Raw genomic sequence first — 9344 nt, 5'->3', positions numbered from 1 at the left:
GAAGCAGTGCAATAAAACATACCATGAATTACTATGGTATCCGTATGCTTACGACTTTGCCAGGGGCTTGTCCCTGGGTAACCACTCGTCGTCGCTGTGGGCGACCGTCGTGGAGCAGTCCGGAAGGAGGTTCCTTCCCTTCTTGGACCCTTCGGCCTCCCCGGTTTGGGTGGCTTTCCTCTTCTTATCTCCCCCGGCTGGGGGGGAGAACTTTTCTCTTCCTACTCCTCGTTTTCTTGGGAGGAGTGCGCTTCGGAGTTATCGGACGATGAGTCCGATATAACCTTGCGCCGGAGACCCTTTCGGGGTCCCCGTGGCCTTCTTCTGGGCCTTCTTCATCGGCACCTCGTAAGGTGCCGGAACCAGCATCTCCGTTGGGAGAGCATCTGCAGGATCTTCAGGCAGGGGGGCTAGGCAATCGAGCTGCTCCGCTGTCTTTACCCAGTCCTGTTAATGGCGTGGAAGCTTAGATCCTACATATGATTAAACTGGGGCAAATAAATATCCTGTGAGATATGAAAACTTACCGGATTGGCATGGCGCTTTGCGCTGAGTCCGCGGTCCTCGGTAAGGGGAGGAGGTACCTCGGCGCACTTGAACAGAACCTTCCAGACGTCCTTGTGCGTCGTGTCGAAGAGCTCTTGCAGCGTCTGGTGCTTGGCCGGGTTGAACTCCCACAAATTGAATGCCCGTCATTGACACGGGAGGATCCGGCGAAAGAGCATGACCTGGACCACGTTCACGAGCTTGATTTTCTTGCTCATCATGTTCCTGGTGCAGGTCTGGAGTCTGGTCAGCTCTACCGGGGAACCCCAGGATAGGCCCTTCTCTCTCCAGGAGGTGAGCCGTGTGGGGATTCCGGATCGAAATTTGGGGGCGGCCACCCAGTTGGTGTTGCGCGGCTCGGTGATGTAGAACCACCCCGATTGCCACCCCTTTGTGGTCTCCACATAGGAGCCTTCGAGCCAGGTGACGTTAGGCATTTTTCCCACCATGGCGCCTCCGCACTCTGCTTGCTGGCCAACCACCACCTTCGGTTTAACATTGAAGGTCTTCAGCCACAGGCCGAAGTGGGGCCTGATGCGGAGGAAGGCCTCGCACACGACGATAAACGCTGAGATGTTGAGGATGAAATTGGGGGCCAGATCATGAAAATCCAGCCCATAGTAGAACATGAGCCCGCGGACAAAAGGGTGAAGGGGAAATCCCAGTCCACGGACAAAGTGGGTAAGGAAAACTACCCTCTCATGAGGTTCAGGCGTAGGGATGATTTGCCCCGCATCTGGCAGCCGGTGCGTGATATCCGCGGCCAGATATCCTGCTTCCCGTAGCTTTGTGATGTTCTCCTCTGTGACGGCGGAGACCATCCACTTGCCTCCCGCTCCGGGCATGCTTGGAGTGGTTTGAGGAGAAAGACGCGAACTTGGGCATTGGAGCTCGAGTGTGCGAGAATGGATAGGCAAGGAGGAAGAAGGCGTGGGTAAAAAGGGTGAATCTTTGTCCCTTTATAAGGGCGGAAGAGGCGATGCGCCTCCCCACTTGCCTGGTAAAATCGCTTATTCCCCAAGCGCCGTAATTGATGGCGCGGTTGGGTTACCCACGTCCGTATTGATGAGAATCCCGTGATAAGGGGACACGATCTCTGCTTCGACAAGACGTGTCAAGAAATACGCCTCGCGATATGTGCAGTGCTGGTTGAGAAAAACGGTTCGAATAATGACCGGGCCCTGGCACAATGTCATGTTGCTAAACGTGTCAGCAGATTAGATTTGTGGAAATATTATTCTCTCTATGGTGGTATGTGGAACTTATTTTGCAGAGTTGGACACTATCCTTGTGTTCAAAATCTTCTATGGAGTATTCGGGGGAGGAACCCGCCTTACAATGCCGAAGAAAAAACTGTGCGCCAGACTCATCGTCATTGAAGCCTGGTTCAGGGGCTACTGAGAGAGTCCTGGATTAGGGGATCTCCGGACAGCCGGACTATATCCTGTGGCCGGACTGTTGGACTATGAAGATACAAAATTAAAGACTTCGTCCCATGTCCGGATGGGACTCTCCCTGGCGTGGAAGGCAAGCTTGGCAATACGGATATGTAGATCTCCTCCCTTGTAACCGACTTTGTGTAACCCTAGCCCCCTCTGTAGGATCGAAAGTATGTCTAGAGGGGGGTGATTAGACTACTTGACCAAATAAAAACTTAACCTTTTCCCAATTTTAGTTCTTGGCAGATTTTAGCTATTTTAGGACAAGTCAAGCAATCATCACATAATTCAAGCAAGCATGCAAAGAGTATATTGGCAGCGGAAAGTAAAGCATGCAACTTGCAAGAATGTAAAGGGAAGGGTTTGGAGAATTCAAACGCAATATGAGACACGGATGTTTTTCCCGTGGTTCGGATAGGTGGTGCTATCCTACATCCACGTTGATGGAGACTTCAACCCACAAAGGGTAACGGTTGCGCGAGTCCACACAGGGCTCCACCCACAAAGGGTAATGGTTGCGCGAGTCCACACAGGGCTCCACCCACGAAGGGTCCACGAAGAAGCAACCACCCATAAAGGGTCCATGAAGAAGCAACCTTGTCTATCCCACCATGGCCATCACCCACACAGGACTTGCCTCACTAGCGGTAGATCTTCACGAAGTAGGCGATCTCCTTGCCCTTACAAACTCCTTGGTTCAACTCCACAATCTTGTCGGAGGCTCCCAAGTGACACCTAGCCAATCTAGGAGACACCACTCTCCAAGAAGTAACAAATGGTGTGTAGGTAATGAACTCCTTGCTCTTGTGCTTCAAATGATAGTCTCCCCAACACTCAACTCTCTCTCATAGGATTTGGATTTGGTGGAAAGAAGATTTGAGTGGAAAGCAACTTGGTAAGGCTAGAGATCAAGATTCATGTGGTAGGAATGAAATATCTTGGTCTCAACACATGAGTAGGTGGTTCTCTCTCAGAACATATGAGTTGGAATGGTGTATGCGTTCTGATAGCTCTCTCCTCGAATGAAGAGGAGGTGGAGGGGTATATATAGCCTCCACACAAAATCCAACCGTTACACACAGTTTTCCTATCTCGGTGGGACCGAATCAACAAACTCAGTCAGACCGAAAATGTAAACCTAGTGACCGTTAGAGATTTTCGGTGGGACTGACATGCAACTCGGTAGGACCGATATGGTTAGGGTTTTGGCATAACGTAATCTCGGTGAGACCGATTACACAAACTCGGTGAGACCGGATTTGGTAATTAGCTAACCAGAGAGTTGGTCAGGCAAACTCGGTGGGACCGATTTGCTCTTTTGGTGAGACCGAAAAGTTACAAAGGGGAAACACTGAATTTACATTGCAATCTCGGTGGGACCGATTCGCTCTTCCGGTGAGACCGAAAAGTTACGAAAGGGAAACAGAGAGTTTGCAATCCCATCTCGGTGAGACCGAGATCCCTATCGGTAGAACCGAATTGCTAGGGTTTGGCAATGGCTAATGACAAGTGAAACTCGGTGGCGCCGAATAGGAAGAATCGGTAGGACCGAGTTTGGCTTAGGGTTTAGGTCATATGTGGATATGGGAAAGTAGTTGAGGGTTTTTGGAGCATATCACTAAGCACATGAAGCAAGAGGCTCATTAAGCAACACCTCATCCCTCCTTGATAGTATTGGCTTTTCCTAAAGACTCAATGTGATCTTGGATCACTAAAATATAAAATGAAGAGTCTTGAGCTTTTGAGCTTGAGCCAATCCTTTTCCCTTAGCATTTTGAGGGTTCCACTTTCACATCCATGCCATGCCAATCATTGAGCTTTCCTGAAATAATCATCTTGGAATAGCATTAGCTCAATGAGCTATATGTTGTTATGAATTACCAAAACCACCTAGGGATAGTTGCACTTTCACCCTCCGGTATCTATATAAACAGGAGGGTTTAGTCCGTAGGACAACAACAATCATACCATAGGCTAGCTTCTAGGGTTTAGCCTCTACGATCTCGTGGTAGATCAACTCTTGTAATACTCATATCATCAAGATCAATCAAGTAGGACGTAGGGTATTACCTCCATCAAGAGGGCCCGACCCTGGGTAAACATCGTGTCCCCTGCCTCCTGTTACCATCCGCCTTAGACGCACAGTTCGGGACCCCCTACCCGAGATCCGCCGGTTTTGACACCGACACCAAGTTTAGGGTTTTGCATATTATAGGCACAATTGACATTAATAGAATTTATACTATTATCATTGCAATCATGCTTTTTATTCAAAGATCCGTCGTGAATCACTCCATAAATAGATCTGATAGAAGTACTTTATGGAGTGATTCACGACGGATCTTTGAATAAAAAGCGTGATTGCAATGATAATAGTATAAATTCTATTAATGTCAATTGTGCCTATAATATGCAAAACCCTAAGCTTGGGATGCTAGTTTTGCTATGTCTACTACTTGTTGCAATGATCATGATTGCTCTTTTTCTGCCTATTTCAGTGTTTCACAGAAAAGGAATATCAAACGGAATGAAACCTTCGGGAGCGTGATTTTGGAACAAGCGTGATCCAGAGGACTTGGAGTGGACGTCAAGCAATCAACGAGGAAGGCACGAGGCAGGGGGCGCGCCTACCCCCCCGGGCGCGCCCGCCACCCTCGTGGGCCCCTTGTTGCTCCACTGACCTACTTCTTCCTCCTATATATACCTACGTACCCCAAAAACATCCAGGAGCACCACGAAAACCTAATTCTACCACCGCAACTTTCTGTACCGAAGAGATCCCATCTTGGGGCCTTTTCCGGAGCTCCGCCGGAGGGGGCATTGATCACGGAGGTCCTCTACATCAACTCCATGGCCTCTCCGATGATGTGTGAGTAGTTTACTTCAGACCTTCGGGTCCATAGTGTAACGCCCTCGATGCGGCTATATCTCCCACGTGTCAAAGCACAACTTAGAGGCATAACCGCATTGAAAGCAATGTCGCAAGTGAGGTAATCTTCACACAACCAATGTAATACATAAGGGAAAAAGATACATAGTTGGCTTACAATCGCCACTTCACACAATACATGAATAAAGCATTACATTCGTCCAAATACACTCAAGGTCCGACTATGGAACCAAAATAAAAGAAGACTACCCCAAAAGCTACACAGATCCCCGATCGTCCCAACTGGGCTCCACTACTGATCAACTGAAATGAAACAACACAATGAACAAGATCTTCATCAAGCTCCTCCATGAGCTCGGTTGCGTCATCTGCACGGTTTCATCGGCACCTGCAAGCTGGTTTTGGAAGTATCTGTGAGTCACGGGGACTCAGCAATCTCACACCCTCGCGATCAAGACTATTTAAGATTATAGGAAAGGCAAAGGTATGATGTGGAGCTGCAGCAAGCGACTAGCATATTTGGTGGCTAACATACGCAAATGAGAGCGAGAAGACAAGGCAAAAGAACGATCGAACAACTATGATCAAGAAGTGATCCTAGAACAACCTACGTCAAGCATAACTCCAACACCGTGTTCACTTCCCGGACACCGCCGGAAAGAGACCATCACGGTAACACACGCAGTTGATGCATTTTAATTAAGTTAAGTTTCAGGTTTTCTACAACCGGACGTTAACAAATTCCCATCTGCCCATAACCGCGGGCACGGCTTTCGAAAGTTCAAATCCCTGCAGGGGTGTCCCAACTTAGCGCATCACAAGCTCTCACGGTCAACGAAGGATATTCCTTCTCCCAGGAAGACCCGATCAGGCTCGGAATCCCGGTCACAAGACATCCTCGACAATGGTAAAACAAGTCCAGCAAGACCACCCGATGCGCCGACATCCTGATGGGAGCTGCACATATCTCGTTCTCAGGGCAACACCGGATGAACACTACGTACAGCTAAAACCAGCCCTCAAGTTTCCCCGAGGTGGCGCCGCAAGTGGCTCTGTTTCGGACCAACACTTAGACAAGCACTGGCTCGGGGGGGATTAAAATAAAGATGACCCTCGGGATGCGCGACTCCCAAGGGAAAAAGACTAGGTGGCGAATGGTAAAACCAAAGTTGGGCCTTGCTGGAGGAGTTTTATTCAAAGCGAACTGTCAAGGGGTTCCCATTATAACCAACCATGTAAGGAACGCAAAATCCGGGAACATAACACCGATATGACGGAAACTAGGGTGGCAAGAGTGGAACAAAACACCAGGCGTAAGGCCGAGCCTTCCACCCTTTACCAAGTATATAGATGCATTAATTAAATAAGAGATATTATGATATCCCAACAGTAATATCCATGTTCCAACAAGGAACAAACTCCAATCTTCACCTGCAACTAACAACACTATAAGAGGGGCTGAGCAAAGCGGTAACATAGCCAAACAACGGATTGCTAGGACAAGGTGGGTTAGAGGCTCATGGAAATATGGGAGGCATGATAAAGCATGTGGTAGGTATCGCAGCATAGGCATAGCAAAAGAGCGAGCAACTAGCAAGAAAAGATAGAAGTGATTTGGAGGGTATGGTCATCTTGCCTGAAATCCCGCAAGGAAGAAGAAACAAGTCCATGAAGAAGACACACAGACGAAGTCGAACGGATTCTCACAAACGCGACGTTATCGGAACTAACCCGAAGAAGCAACACCAGAAAGAAAGCAAACATAGTAAACAACCATCACATAGTCATGGCATGATGCACAATCAAGTATGATGCATGTCCGGTTTTATGAAGCATGGCATGGCAAAGTGCACAAACAATCCTACAAATTAAGTGGAGCTCAATATGCAACTCCGTTGCATATTGACGAAACACCACATGACTTATTTAGTTCGATCTTGTTTATGTACCCAACAATATTAAATGTTGATTAACATGGAAAGAGGTGAAACAAATGAAAACTACCTATCTAGGCAAGTTTAAATGAGGCCGGAACAACAAACAACAAGTCCGGAAACTCCTCATGTGCATGTTTTTAGGTTTTGGAACTGTTCTGCCCTAAACCATATTTTATAGTTATTAAACATGCAAAGCAATGTCACCATGTTAAACTAGGCATTTTTCCACCCCATTTACATATAAAGATTATTAAATTTGGAGCTACGATTAAATAGTTATGAATTAAAGCATTTTAGCATGGCGTAGGAGCAAATTAAAGCAAAAATCATTTTAAGCATTTTAAACATGGATGAAAATGACATATTATGAAACTACATAAAATTCTAAGCAACTTTCATGTTAAGTTTGTTTAAATTCGATGCACGGTTATTTAGGTGTGAGCATTTTAAGAATGATGGCATATTCTGTAATTATGCATGTGAAGGAAAATTAGTAAATTCACAGAACTAAAAAAACATTTATGGGCCGAATCTGGTGCAAGTTGGGCCAACTGAGAAAGAAAAAACAAAAGAGGCGTTGTTGGGGGCGTCTCACCATGGGCCAAGGCCCAGTTCAGGTGGGAGGCCGGCAAGGGAGGCGCTGGGCCAGATCTGGCAATGGGGGAGCGACCCAGGCGCGTGCGGTTGAAGGCAGGGCTCGAGCGGGTGAGGTCAGCGCTCGTTCAAAGATGCAGCAGAAGACGGCGGTAGGGACGCAGTCAACGGCGGGGACATAGGGATTCCGGCGAGCGGCGGGATGGAGCAGAAGGGCGGATCCGACAGGCGATGCAGCGGGGAGGTGGCCGGAGGAGGCGGGCCGGGAACCCTTGGGCAGGGACGTGGGGAGGTCATCCATGGCTTTTGCCTCCTGTTCGTGACAGAGGAAGAGAGAAAGCAACATGAGAGAGAGATAGAGACGAACCAGAAGGAGGGAGATAGAACGGGAAGGAGAGGGGCAACGAGGACGGCCTGTGGTTTCAGGCGAGGAACAGAGCAGCTTCGGTGGTGGCGCTTGCTGGCATGGTGGTGGCGCGTGGGTCGAGCGAGGCTCTCGGGCAGAGGCGCTTGCCTCGATCCAGATCGGATCGAGCGCTGCGGTAGGTGGAGGCATGGGAGGCTGGGGCCGCTGGCTGTGGTGGGATCCTGATCCGACGGATCGGATCACAATGGGGCTGATGGATCTGGCCCTGCGATGTGGCAAGAGGCAACTGGGGCGGCACGGAAAACAAAGAGGAAGGTGGCGGTGGCTGCGGGATAGGGTTAGGGGTTAGGCTAGGTTTGGACTGATACATATATATAGCATGTGGATATTTGGGTAGGGGCTACCTCGTCCCTCCGATCGTAATCGGGCGGTCGAGAAAAATATGTTAGGAAGTCCAATAAACAAAACGGAGATGTTTTGTAGATGTTTGGGGATGATCCGGACACAACGGTGGCGACAGTCCGAGTCGGGTTCGGGACAACTTTCGGACGCGCGCGCGAGGAGGGCCGCGGTCTGACGAGAGAGGTTAGGGTGGGCTTGGCGGTAGGCAGTGGACTGTGTAGACGGTCTCAAGCTGAGATAAGAGAAGAGAGAGAGAGAGAGAGAGAGAGAGAGAGAGAGACCCGGCGACTGTTTCCGGAGACCGAAAACGTCCGACGTTTGACCGACTATAATGCTGCTATAGTTATCCATTGGGGCATCAAACGAACTACGAATGCGATGAAACTTGACAGGCGGTCTATCTACACTATAATAAGACCACACGTCAACTCTCATCCCATTCTGAGAACATTTTTCGGCCACTTATAAAATACTATTTCGGACATGCCGCGGGCGTGTGAAAGTGTGACTGGGCTCAGAACAGACAATGGACAGAACTGGGGAACCCGGACGGATGCAAGTTTCAAAAACATGCAGATGCAATGCAGATGATGACATGGCAAGATGCAACACGCAAGCGAATGACATGGAAACGACAGCGAATAACTGGAAGACACCTGGCACATCGGTCTCGGGGCGTTACACATAGCTAGTAGCTAGATGGCTTCTTGTCTCTCTTTGGATCTCAATACAAAGTTCTCCTTGATTCTCTTGGAGATCTATTCGATGTAATCTTCTTTTGTGGTGTGTTTGTCGAGATCCGATGAATTGTGGGTTTATGATCAAGTCTATCTATGAACAATATTTGAATCTCCTCTGAATTATTTTATGTATGATTGGTTTATCTTTGCAAGTCTCTTCGAATTATCAGTTTGGTTTGGCCTACTAGATTGATCTTTCTTGCAATGGGAGAAGTGCTTAGCTTTGGGTTCAATCTTGCGGCGCTCGATCCCAGTGACAGAAAGGGAAATGACACGTATTGTATTGTTGCCATCGAGGATAAAAAGATGGGGTTTACATCATATTGCATGAGTTTATCCCTCTACATCATGTCATCTTGCTTAAGGTGTTACTCCGTTCTTATGAACTTAATACTCTAGATGCATGCTGGATAGCGGTCGATGTGTGGA

General features: G+C 48.3%; 1 long non-coding RNA gene across 2 annotated transcripts; it reads right to left on the bottom strand.

The window, feature by feature from the left end:
- Positions 1 to 5003: 5003 nt before the first annotated feature.
- LOC147991280 (uncharacterized) lies at positions 5004 to 8111 on the bottom strand. Of its 2 annotated transcripts, XR_015602642.1 has the most exons (3): positions 7408 to 8111; positions 6512 to 6601; positions 5004 to 5270 (listed from the first exon to the last, which is right to left on the bottom strand). It is a non-coding gene; the product is annotated as an uncharacterized LOC147991280 (long non-coding RNA). The 2 variants fall into 2 exon arrangements; XR_015602636.1 differs by having other exon boundaries at positions 5004 to 6601.
- Between the last annotated feature and the right edge of the window lie 1233 nt (positions 8112 to 9344).

Source organism: Triticum urartu, chromosome 1A (genome assembly GCF_056163025.1).
Source record: "Triticum urartu cultivar PI428250 chromosome 1A, HENAU_Tu73, whole genome shotgun sequence".
Taxonomy (NCBI): domain Eukaryota; kingdom Viridiplantae; phylum Streptophyta; class Magnoliopsida; order Poales; family Poaceae; genus Triticum; species Triticum urartu.
This window is presented reverse-complemented; position numbering and strand designations above follow the sequence as displayed.